Here is a 13314-nt window from a genome sequence, read left to right as displayed (position 1 = left end):
TAAGGTTTCAATGTGCAGGCTTTCTCTCTCTAGTATTAGAGTTGTTAACAAATTAGACCTGTATTTCAAATACCATAGAGCATAACAAAGATATTATTTTAAGCCTTCCAACAGCTTCTGCTTAAAAAATCAGAATATGATGCTAAGTGGCATCTTGTGTAATTTGCTGCCAAATATCAATTTGCCTCATAGAATTTGAATCCACTTGAGTGGTGTGAAAGCAAAATTAAAAATCAGCCTACTGCTGTTACTTGGAAGCTTTCAAGAGTACTTGGAAAACTGAGATCAATGGAAACCTGTACTGAAATATCAAATTAAAAACAGGGATTATATCACTCACGTAAAAGCTAATTTAAAATAAACTATCTGCAGTAGTGATTCCTATTCTATAGTGGACTTGAAAAGTTCAGTTAATGTGATTTCTGGTGAAGTTTTTGTGCTTTCATTTTTGAAAAATGGGTATGATTGTGGAATAAAGTCTTCCATGTTGATAAATACAGTAATACAGACTGAAGAACTGGGTACAACTGCAACTTGTGTTGTTTCTTCACTGCTAAATTCAGGTGAAGAGATTTAAATTCATTTAGAAATACAATGTAGGAACTCTAAAAACTCCTCAAATTAACTTGCATATGCTAACAACAAATATTCTGTTGTTGCATATACATAAAACTGGGTCTACAATGAATAGTGTCATTGATAAAATTCTTTGTGTGGGAAGAAAAATATTTCTCTAAGGTATAGAAATCTCTAAACCAGTGAATGGAATTGCAGGGAAGGGATCCGTGTGCTCAGAGTTGCCACAGAGTGCTCTGGAAGGTGTGAGAGCTTTCAGTGAGGAAAAGTGGTGGATGCTGCCATGTGTCTGACAGCAGCTTTTGTTTAATGTAGTTGTGTGTGGATGGGAGTGGGGATTGGTACTACATGGGTGTCCAGCTGAGGCCACTCTGTCTCTCTCCAAATGAGCATCAAAGTGTAAATTGGGAGGTATGTAACATCACCAGCAGGAACCATTGCTGCCATGCTGTACCTAAGACCAATGTCTTATTTTCATATAAACATGAGTCAGATGAGGGGTTGGAAAGTTTACTTTTGGGAAGGGGGGGCGGGCAGAATGCCTTGCTAACTTCATGTTTCTTCAAAGTTTTCTTCTGTTGTGTGGCAAGCACAACACTTGATGCTCGTGGTGTTTGATCAGCTGAGCGTCCCTGGTACTGACACAGGGAGTCATCAGACTTCAACGTTAAAAAAGAGGAGCTCTTACCAAAGCCACAAGTGGTGTTCAGTTCATGTTGGGGCAATACAGTATTTTCCAGAAGGACAGAATTTCCTGCAGAAGGAGACTGTTTATTTTTCAAAGGTATGAAACTAGTGCAGAACTATAGACTTCTTAAAAGGCATGACAATTTAAAAAATAATCTACTTCACTGTCTAGCTCTGCCTGCTGGAAAAAAAAGCTTGCAATTTGTTGCCATAAAGTTATATAAACTTATGCTTACAGTTGTGTTAAGTGGAGAAAGAGCACATTAGCATCTCTTTCTGTATTGTGGAAGGGTGTGTGTGGGGAAATGTATTCAGAAGAGCTTGCACAAGGGATGACTTGCTGGAAGGTTAAACAACTTCTGGGAAAATCACCTTCCTGTGCTGTCTTCTATTTTTATTGAACCTCAGTGTTTACAGTCCTTGAAACAGAGCTTGTTTCTTAATGTTTTTTTCACAATTAAGATAGTCCCAAGTGAGATGTGGGCACTGAGGGAACCTTATGCCCCATCTTGAATGTGGCTCTTGTTCAATGAGTATGTTTGGATTTCAGTTCTTACCTTTTTTCTCTCCCTCTTCCCCCACTGCTGCCTTCTACCCTAAAATGTCTACAGATACCTCGAAGTGTGGCTGATGGTCAGATCAAAAGGAAGTAACCATTTAATGTTAGAATCAGATATTGGGTTTCTCTGAACACCTCCTACCACTGCACAGCTCAGAAGTGTCTCTTTGCTTTTCTTAAAACTGAAAGTTGAAATGCTTATTCCACCAGTGTCCTTGATTTCTTCTTTTGATATTTCTATTTTTGCTCTTGCTTCTCTTGTGCAGATCTGTATTGTCTACCAAATGACTTTGTCTTTGTCCATCTGTGAACCAGTATTAGAAACAACCTTTAGGGGACAAAAATATTTTAGGTATTCTGTGTGAGTAATTTAGAAAATAACTTGTAATGCTGGTTAGCTGAACTAAATTATTTAAAAATTGTATGAGTTTCCCAGTCAGTACAAAATTTTGAAGGCAAAAGGAATTGCTTTAACATTTTCAGTAGACATCATAATTTATCAGCATTTATAATAATAAGTAACTTAGAATTTCTTTGGCTTTCCTCAATACGTAAATGTGAAGTGGATATTCATATCGCGTATATGAATGTTTTTGCAGTGGGATAGCGTGCTGGGTTCTCATTTGTTTTCCAATTGATATGCCAGTTGCTTCTGTAATACTGCATTTCCCTTTTGATTTGTATGGCTACTTTATTTATTCTTTGTGCTTCTACTCCCAAAAGAGCCCTATTATATGATGAGTGGAGCATCAGGAGTGTATAGATTAAATGCCACTGGAAAATGAGCCTATGGGATTTTTTTTTTTTTTCTTGAGCGTAGTGATAATTAAATTTCAGCCAAAGTTTCATTTCCTGCTCATGCCACAAAGCAGTATTAAGTGTTTTCATGCTCCGTCACCCCTTTTTTTTATTAACTTTCTATTTAGAGTAGTTTTTCTGGAAAACATTTTATCTTAATAAGAATAACCTATCAAGCAAGAAAGCCAGCAGACTTCACATTATCACGCTCTCTATACAGGAGTTTATCTCTTTGCTCCCACTACTGCATTCCACACTGCTCTGATGCTGGAAAGTGGATTGGTTTTAATGGCTGATTTTTTGACTGACAAAGGCAGAGGGGGCACCAGTGGCCTGTCACCAAAGTGGTAGGATTAGAAGCAACTGAATAGACACACACAGGTTATGGAGCCTTTGGGAGAAATGTGATGTACACTGGCACCTCTGATCAGCATTAGCATTCTCTGCCTGTTGCAGAGACTCTTTAAAATGCCATTTGCATTGATGATGGTATAATTGACATGGCTCCCCAAGGAGCTGTAGGGATTGTAGGAAGCTCAAATCTCAGGAAAAGTCATCTGTTCTTGGGACTCTCATATAGTCTGAGGTCTTGTTGGTAGCAAGACTTGCATTGTTGGATGCTATCACTCTAGTAATAAAGGGCCATCAGTATTATGGCTTTTCTCAAGTTCCCAGCAGTATTTTTGTTAAATCTAATTGAACATTAACTTGCTAATTAGCATTAATGCTTCATTCAATTGGGTAATTGACTGCATAGTTTTGTTTTGAATGACGTTTCTGGAAGATGTGGTGTAATAAACTTTTACAATGAAATTATTAACTTAGGGAAGGTTTCATTATTTCAGCAGTAGGAGTAGTAGGATGTGCAATAAAAATTATATATTTGCTTTTTAGAGCTCTGAAGGCTAGATGGTAAGGCAGGTGTACAAATCAGTGCCTAAAAACTACAGAAGTAAATAACTTTAAATATTTTAAAAGACTTGGGAAGGATTTTATAGAAATAAGGAGACTCTTGGGAGTTAAGCATACTTGGAAGCTGTGAGAAGGCTCTGCATATTAGAGTGTGATTAGAAAGTACACTTGAAACTTGGCTGATCAGTACAGTAGGAGGTAGAACTGATTTGTCTGTACAAGTTCATACCTGACACTATATCAGTAAGCACTTTTGGGGGGGGCTTGCATATATCGTATGCAGAAGATAACTGAGGGAGCAGAAGTTGGTTTCTTGCTTAGGAAATGAATATAAGATTTGTATGTTTGTATATGTATTTATTGAAAAGATAGTTGTAATGAAGACAGCATCAGAAAGAGCAGAAGTGGTGACCTAATAAATCCACAGAGTGTGTGGTTACTTGTCTTTGGAAACAAAAGCTTTCATTTGAGTTCAGTAAAAGATGTCGGATAAAAATGTAATCTTATCTGATACTGTGAGTTTGCAGTAATTTCACTGAAGGATCCTACAATTTCACCTTAATCCTACACTGAATCAGCACTAAAAATTAAATTAGATTTTGTCAGTCCAGATTTATTCTTTTAAGCTACAATTTTGGTGGACTCCATTGCTCTGAAAGGAGGTATCTTGGTAAGATTTTTGAGATGAATATTGGGCATATTGGTAATCTTAAACACTGAAAAGAGCAGTTGCAACAGTGAATGATTTTGTATGCTTATTTTATGCAAAGGTTGAAATGCAATTCCTGAGCAGTGAAGTATTACTGCTAAAATTTTCAGCTCTTCTTATCAGTAAAAAAAGGTTTGAAAAGGCGTTATTAATTATGTTAATAAAGCATTTGTCTTAAGTATGCTGAAGATACAAGTCAACCACATTACACATCAAATTTTGCAAGGGAGAGGGGAAAAAAAGAAGATGAAGTTAACTTTTTTGATGCAAGTTTTCTCATGATTTTACCTTGAAGTCCAAGTATTTTATGATAATACCATCAGGTAATGAATTACTGAAGGCTTAGAAGTGGCTGTAGGGGGTAGACAGTACAGATAAACACAGGATTTTTTTTTTCCTGAAAGTGTAAACATGTGAGGAGGCATGAAGACAACATTAGAGGAATGGGGAGAGAAGTGGCCGAATTTGGACTAAATTATATTAAGGTGGATGCAGGTTAAGACACAAAGGCCATGACAAGGTTGCTGTTGTGGGCTTCATTTCTAACTATCTGAAGCATTAGTACCTTTTATAGTTCTAATAGTGGCTGATGCACCATTAGAAAAGAAAATTGAGAAGGGAGACAAAACATGCAAGCACTGCACAATGATTGCATCATCACATTTGGCACAAGGCCAAGGGGGCCACAAAGTTAAGCCACCTCACTGGCAATTCTTTCGTTTTCTTTCACATGTGTTTGCAGTGTGCCATTATTTGTCTTTAATTTTAGGTGTTATTTCCCATCAAGTGGAAGACATCTAGAAACAGCATTGTGGTGTATAGAATTTAATGTTGGTGCTTCTGATCTAAACAGGTTTTTCTCATTTAAATACTTTTGACCCACTTTATATGCTAGCATAGGTTAAAGGCAATACTTGAGATTGGAAAGTTTGATTCTGCTTGTTTGTACTTAAAAATATACAGACAGTAAAAGGAATATCTGCCTATAACCAGTAATCTTTGAACTTTTGAATTATACAAAACTGCGGACGGTCACAATAACCCAATGCAATGTGCTCCCTTCCTGGTTTTATTCAAGTAGCTGGTGGCATTTGCAATTGTAATTCTCTTCTCCATCTCACACTGCACTTTCAGGTTGTTAGTGCTGAAAAGAATGACCCTCAGACCATTATTAATCACAAAATATTTACCAATAGTAGCATCTTTGTACCTTGATCAAATTCTGGCTCTGGTAATTTCATTCTCCTTGCCTCAGGTATTCATATATTTTCCTGGATTGATATTTGTTGTGTCTCTTCTTGTCGCTTGTTGAACAGTTGCCGTATTCCACCCTGGTTGAACTGAAAAATGTGTTTCAGTGGGGGATGCGGTGTTCCTGACACTTCTCACAGCAATCTGAAAGGTTATAAGTACCTGTAGGAATTTTTAAAATTGATGTTCTGTAAATGCCTAAAAATCTATTATTCAAAGCTTAGTCGTCTTCCAAAGAGGGGGGGAGATTCAGTCACAGAACTGATACATCTTAAGCATAGCAATTGCTTACCAATTCACATTGTACAAAACATTCCCATGTTATTGAAGTTATGTCTTCAGTATTTCTGCATACTAGTATAAAAGAAAAAATAAAGTGCTTTTCCTATCAATATGCCACATGGGAGACAAATTCTGTTCTTTTTTCTTTATATGGACAAGAGTTTTAAATTATACCTGATCTTAGTAGCCATCATAGAAATGTGAATTTGTTTTTAGCAAATTATGAAATGGCGCTCAGTTTAAAAATAAACAAAAACCAAAACACGAACAAAACCCAAAGCAAACCAAAACCAAACAAAACCCAAAGCAAACCAAAACCAAACAAAACCCCCAACCAACAACCAAAAAACTAACAAAAAACCACAAACCCACCAGTAAAAACCCTAAAATCCTCAAAAAACAAAACCACACAACACAACCACCAAACACCACACACAGGCCCCAGAACCCTCACCCGAAGGAGCCAACCAACAAAATGCTTTCACTGCCTTCCTTCTCTGACTGTGTGACTAGAGCCTGCATGTTTTTGAGATCAAGGGATAGCCTCTTGTGTTTACACAATGCTGGTTCTGTATTTGCTTTTTCCAGGGAATAGGAAATTCTGAAAATATTAAACTCGGTCTATTCAGGCTTGCCCTTTCTAATAGTCTGGTGACAAAACCGATGCTTTATGAGCCAAGGGTATGTTCTCCAGGATGGGATGTATCTTCAAAGCAGGAATTTTGGATTTCTCAAGGAATACTGTGACAAAATGTTTTCAAGATGTGAGAGGTGCTAGATTCAAAACTGGCTGGAGAACCTTCAGAGACTTCACTTGGCCTTTATGGGTCCTTGTTTCCACAAGTACTAGGGAGAAGCTTGGATTAATTTTTTACCCTAACCAAGTGACTCTTGTGTGTTTAATATGCATTTTAGCTGATAACAGTGTTTAATGCAATTTTCTCAGACAAAACTAGAGGCTATAGCGTATTGTTGCAATAGGAGGAAAAATGAAATGTCCTTACTTTAAAAGAGGGCACAAGCATCCACATCAGGATTCCTGGTTTTCTTGTTCAGTCCCAACTCTATGCTCCATGCTTAGAGCAACAAATGTGATCTCTCAAATTCCAGCCTCTTTATTATTCATTATGATAGGAAGTTGTCAGGTACACCAGAGTGTGAGGCAATCTGCTCAGTAAATGAGATCAGGGCTCCTCACTGAAGAGCTTACAGAGTCGCTTCAGCCGAAGTAATTTAATGTTACAGATAAAGGTGAGAAAATGTTTGTTGTTCCTTTATTGTGGTTACTGTGCCACATCTTATTAGAGAATGGTTCTTTATTCTTTCCTACTAGGGTCTAATTTCCTTTTCAGTCTTCCTCCTGTTTAGTGTGGTGTGTTTGGTGTTGTTTTTTTGGCCTTTTGTGTGTGTGGTCCTCCCCCCTGGCCCTGTTTAGATTGCTGTGTGCCAACCCTGATCTGGAAATGTCAGGTTAGTCTGCCTCTGTCCTTACTGCAAAATTAAGAGTAATGTTTCATTGGCCTTGGTAGTCACCATTTTGATAATTCAAGGCAAATTACTGTTTTCTCCAGATTCATACTAGCTCCCCTGGACTGTTACTGTTAAGTGTGGAAGAGCTTCTCTGTTTCACTTGGTGAGTGAGCTGAAAAAAAATTTAAATTACTAGCTTTGAGTAGTCTTTTCCTTGAATTTTCCCAATCTGTTAATTTGATTGAATTAATTAGTGCCTTGAACAAACAGTAATATTAATTTTGTTACGCTGTACTGGTACATCTTGTGTACAGAGGAGATGGAGGGACATATGGGATCAAGTTTTGCCTGACAATAGCTTTGATATAAAGTTATTTCCCTCAATTTAAAAGGAAATAAGAATGTTAGGGCTGTTCATGAGGTGAAAATGAGTTTTGAGTTCAACACGTTGGGTGTTTTGAGTTCCAGATGTACAGGTAGGGACACTTAAGGAACTGAATGTAAAACCAGGAGCTTGTGTTTTTCAGCTGGGATGCTGACTCAAGGCAGCCATATGGCTTTATTTAACTTACATTTCTTGCTTGACCCCTCTTTCCTTCTGCTCCACCTCACCTGTGTTATCTTCAGTGACAATTCTAGGCTTATCAAAATCTCAAATTCACCCTGTAATGGTGGAGGTGTCACAACTGGTTTATGTCCAAAGGTCACTTGTAAACAACTTATTTGAAAGAAGGCAGGCAGGCTGTGCATGTGGAGTGGCGATTCTTTGTTGCATCCTCTAACAGGTGGTTGGGTCCCAGCAATAAACCGGTGCTATTTCTGATATCTGTGATGGAGCTTATGGATGTCAAATACTATACTTCCGAACAGCCGTGCAGTTTGTGTAGTGCGATTCAAAGTTCGTGTCATGCACTGAAAGCTGTACCAAGCTGTGGTTTTGTGATATCTGAGTAGCTGCTTTTCAGAGAACTGCAGTTACCTGCATGCTGACCTAAAGCCAACAGCAGTTTTCTGAATGCTCTATATAAACTTTCGCACCTGGTGGCTCTTTCTGTCTCTCGGTCAGGATTATTGTTACAGCTGGACAGCAGGAATGTTACTTCTCAGGAAGACAAACATCTGCTGTACTACACTGGTGAATGAGCACAGTTAAAGAAAACTGGGCATGGATTCTTCCTTGAAACTTCACTTTACTTTTTAGCTGGCAAAACCAGAAATGCAGTGAACAGAGTATTAATAAAATCCTTGGTGGAAATGCAGATGTTTTGACGCTGGGATACATGTCGATCCAGGGAGACTGAGTGTCCTTGCTTGCTAAGTTGTTAATTATTCAAAGAAAAGATCAAAGCTGAGCATGGCTTTCCCAAATGATTTTGTACTATACTCTGAGTTTAAAATACATGAAATAGAAAAGCTGGTGTTTTAGAGAGGATCTTTGTTAGCACAAGGCTACAAAGTTGTCATGGTATTTAGATTAATAGAATCTGGGAGAATGGGTGGCATGGTTGCAACAAAATATACTGCAGTAAAGCAAGTGTTCTTATGATGGCTGTCGTATGTGCTCTGTTGTAGGATGAATGGCTTATTGTTGGCCAGCTCCCCATTCCTGAAAGGTGTAGTAAACTTTCATCTCTGATACTTGGCAGTAATTTGTACCTATAGCCAGAGTTACTGTGCAGCTCTAGCTACATAGCTGAGGTCAGTTTGTCTCAGAACTGGTTAATGTTATCTGGATTTCTCAGCCTGCAGTTCCAGAAAGCATTAATGATGAGCAAAAGTTTTGGCTAAGTATCGTGTTAGGAAGGCATCTGTGCCTTTTGGGCCCTGTTACAAATTATGCAGGTTGTCTAGAAGATGTTGCTTTAAGTGTCCTGATACTTTTTTTGCCAAATTTTACCTTTTACAATTTTCTTCTTTTAAGTAGTGAAAGCTGATTTGTCTTGCATACAGTATGGTTTTGGGTAAGAAGGCAGAAAGTAGTAAGGTAGTGTTATTATAATATAATATAGTATTATTATCATCTGCTCTGGTGAACTTGCTTTAGCAGGTAGGTTGGACTAGCTGATCCCCTAAGGTCCCTTCCAACCCCAGCCATTATATCGTGTAGATTGTCCTACTCTGCAATGCCCTGGTAGTACACCTCAAGTACTGTGTGCAGCTTTGGGCACCTCAATATATGGACATCAAGCTGTTAGTGTGTCTAGAGGAGCGTGACTAAGAAGGTGAACGGTCTTGGGAGCAGCCCAGGTCACTTGTCTTGTTCAGCTTGCAGAAGAGAAGGCCGAGGGCTGGCTCATCACAGTCTGCTGCTGCCTCAAGGCGGGCAATGGGGGGGAGGTCCTGATCTCCTGTTTCTGATGATCAGCGATAGGACATGTGGAAATGGCATGAAGCTGTGTCAGGGAAGCAGAGGTTCTCATTCCATAACTGCCTCACTTTTCTGGGTCTTCTGGCAGCCTCTCAAAGATATGACTGAAGAGTGTACGTTTTTAAGTGGTTTTCCCATTCATCTGCATGTTAGCAATCTGCATTTGTGTGCTCTTGATACGTGCATTCCATAGAAATTTTGGGCTGCTTATTGTTCATTCTGCTGTGACATCACTATTATATAACTACACTTTGAAAACATGCATAGTGTTCTGTGTGTCTCTAAGATTGAGCACCTTTTACTATTTTTACCTGTTAGTTCAGATTTCTTTGTTTAGACACACACTGTTCTGTGAAGGATAGAGCTGTTATCAGCTGGTGTTAATCCCTTCCCTTTGCCTTGTGTTGAGGCTTACTAGTGATGCTTATCTAGCACATCTTTTTCCCAATTAAAAGGTCAGGATGGCATACTTACTTGTCTCCTTTCGCTAACTATGGAAATTGATTGCTGTGTGAAGGGAGCACATGATACCATCTGATACCTTCTGTACTGACTTCAGTGTCAGTCCCTGTGGGCCTGCAGCTCATCTCACTGTGCCTCAGGAATGAGAAACCCCTGCCAGCTTAGCCTGCTTTTTCAAAACAGTCATGTTATGATTATTTTTGTGAAGGGTGTAAAAAAACTAAGATACATCAATATAACCTCTTATAATCTTAGTGAGCAAATTCTTGCTGTACTTCCACATTGTAGGGCCAGAACTTGTCCTTGTCTCTTCATATTTTGATCCTGATATTCAGTATCAAGATGATCAGCTGGATACCACGTTACAAATCTACCAAATAGGACTTAAGATGAAACATACTCTTGGTAGCCAGGCATTGCTTCAGTATTTCTAAATGTCCTCTTTTTCCTTTCTCTCCTCAGCCCTTCCCTTGTACTTGGAGTATGGCCTGGAAAGTAGAGTATTGTCTACATTAAATAAATTATTCATGAGATATTTTAAATATCAGAATTTTCAATGATCAGTGAGATGCCTTGATTCTAACTAAAATCCTTCCAAAAAGACCCTACATATGTGGTACATATGTAGTTTTAATATACGGTGACTTACATGATCATCAGTATTGTTAAATCGTGTAATAACCGTGGAAGATTGTACTAAGTATTTGGCCTCCTAGAGTATGACGAATCATGGTCTGTTCTTCATTCAAACCTCTAACATTTGATATAAGTAACACTTAGTGATGGTTTTACTGATGGGATGCAGTATTTCCTTAGTCTCTCTTCTGGGTCTTATTGGGAGGTGGGTGTGAAATTCTTTGGAAGTACATTTATGGAATATTTATTCCCTGGAAACTTGAGCTGAGCAGGAAGATCAATACATTTTATGAATAATTGTGGTGATCAGAAGCCTTAGATGTGAAGAAGCAGCGGCAGCTGCCTACCTGGGAAGAAGGGTGATTTGCTTTCTTGGGTTTTTCTCCCCCTGTATTCTGCAGTCTGAGATATAGGGAGCAGACGGTCATAGGAAGAGAGAGGCCAAGCAAGCTAATGCTGAGGGAAAATGAAAGCAATGCTCAGGGAGAGGCGGCTGAGATCTTCTCTTGGGACCACAAAGTTCATAAATCTGTGTCGTGCACCTTTTGTGACTAGAGCAACACAGGCCTTTCACAGATTTGATATTCATGGAAATGCTTTTCCAGCTGGAACTATCTGCTGTAGCCCTTGATCCCTGCCCATTATTTCCAACTGTGGCTCTTGAGAAAAGAGCAAAGGTCCTTGATATTTCAAAAGAAAACTAGAAATAGAGCTGTGTGGTGGGCTGGGGAGCGGTGCAGTAATTTAGCTTCCTTCTTTGCAAAAGGGGAAAAGTAGGAGGAGTTAATTTCCTACTTAGGCATTTTTATGTAAGACAGAAAGTATTTGGGAACTACCTAGCATAAAAGGAATGCTGACTGAAGGTGGTGCTTTTGTCCAAGTATTAATTATGTAGACTGTGTCTCATCCTGTGCTTCTATCATTCCTGGATATTTTATAGAGACTTGTTCTGATGAACACCAGGAAATACAAGAATGGTTCAAGTTGCTGTAGTGGTTAAACAGTAACCACAGATTTAAGTGATTGACTAGAGCTCATTAGCTCTGGTTTATAGGATGAAGCATAAGTGCGTGATACCTGCCAACGAGAGGCTGTGCTGGAAGACTACAGCTGATATACAGACTAAATTCTGGGCTTTTCTGCTAGATATTCTCAAACAATCTGGAGAGTGTATTCCCTTGCTACTTAATCAGAGTCATCTATTCACAATGAGTACAATGAAAACCTGGTCCCAGGTAATAGCTGAGTGTAAGCAGAGGTATTTCAATCCAGCCTCTTTGCAAAGTCTTGCACTCTTGCCCTCTTTACTAGAAAACATAATGTTTGCTTCTCCTGTCCTTGTAAGATAACTTGCTTGCCATTGAAAACTCCTAGCATCTAGAAGAATGATGAACTTGTTCAAGACACAGTGACTATGATTCAGACATCTTCCATTATTTTTCCTTTTCCATCAAAAAAACTTCCCAAATTGTTTGTTGCCTCTCGTAATTTTCACAGTCTATGAGCATCATGTCACTTCTCAACAAACAAACAATGTAATATTCCTATGTTTTGGGAGATCAGGCAGGTCAGTGTATCCAGAAAAAAATGCCTCAGTTGAACTTTACCCCATTAAACCAAATTCCCCCCAAAACCTGGATTTGCAGATCTTCGTTCTTCCTCAAAGTGTCTTAATATACATTAGTTAAAACATTATGCTGAAATACACTTGAATTTGTACCGTTTTTTTTAAAGTCATATTGACCACATTACACTTGGATCACTGGTCTGTGGTACTTGATTGCTGAACCAATCCAGGAAGGTGATTCCTGTGTTTCGGTTAAGCTACTGAAACCTTTAACTGTTGTTTGGAAGCTTAAAAAACAGAGTGAAAAATAGACCTAGTTTAATATCCCTTTGTCCATGTTTCTTGACTTAGGACAAAGATGTGTAATATGCTTGGTGAATTGTTGCAATGTGATAGTGACTATAAATTCTTTTCAGAAAGGTAATATTTGCACATCTTATGAAAAGCTCTGTTTGCCAAAGTAACTTACATAGCACGTAGACATTCCCCTTTGTCTGAATTTACATTTAGTATACAGTTCGTTATCACTTATAAAGATGCTTTTGTCTATTTGCCAGACTTGTAGATTTTCAATGACGTAGCTAGATATGTTTCTGGGTTTGATTTACCTTCATAAAGAGGACAAATACAGAAAATATGGCTCTCTAGAAAGTCACTGTACTATTGCAAGTCTAGAAGCACCAGCTGTTGGTTTGGTTTTGCTTCAGACGGAGCCTGAAATTGTTTGCTGCATTACCAGTGTACTTGCTTATGTTTGCATGGTTGGATCCTGTTAAATGTAGCTTTAGTTTGGAGCATCTGATATTTGTGGTGCTTGGTTCCTAGAGGATATTGGTATCCCTGTAATGTTTGTTTTTCTTGAGCCTCTGTATGTGCTCTGAGCCGTGACTTAATGTAGCTCTTGTTCTTAAGGATTAGAATTGCCCCTGTCCAGGGCTTTTCCTCCAGCTCCTTTGGTTTCTGAAGCAGAAAAGTGTTCAGCATTTAACTATTCCTTATATATGATCTGTGTAGAATTGATCTCCTCCTAATTTGCA

General features: G+C 38.6%; 1 long non-coding RNA gene across 6 annotated transcripts in view; it reads left to right on the top strand.

Annotated features, from left to right (window-relative positions):
* Positions 1–13314, top strand: part of LOC110359534 (uncharacterized) — a 255312-nt gene that overhangs the window by 16509 nt on the left and 225489 nt on the right. Inside the window, exon 1 of one of the 6 annotated variants that reach the window (XR_010466198.1) lies at positions 6950–7407. The exons of the other annotated variants lie outside the window; for them this stretch is intronic. This is a non-coding gene — a long non-coding RNA (uncharacterized LOC110359534). Of the gene's footprint in view, positions 1–6949; positions 7408–13314 lie in introns of those variants that run through there. 6 annotated transcript variants of the gene reach the window in all.

Source organism: Columba livia, chromosome 14 (genome assembly GCF_036013475.1).
Source record: "Columba livia isolate bColLiv1 breed racing homer chromosome 14, bColLiv1.pat.W.v2, whole genome shotgun sequence".
Taxonomy (NCBI): domain Eukaryota; kingdom Metazoa; phylum Chordata; class Aves; order Columbiformes; family Columbidae; genus Columba; species Columba livia.
This window is presented reverse-complemented; position numbering and strand designations above follow the sequence as displayed.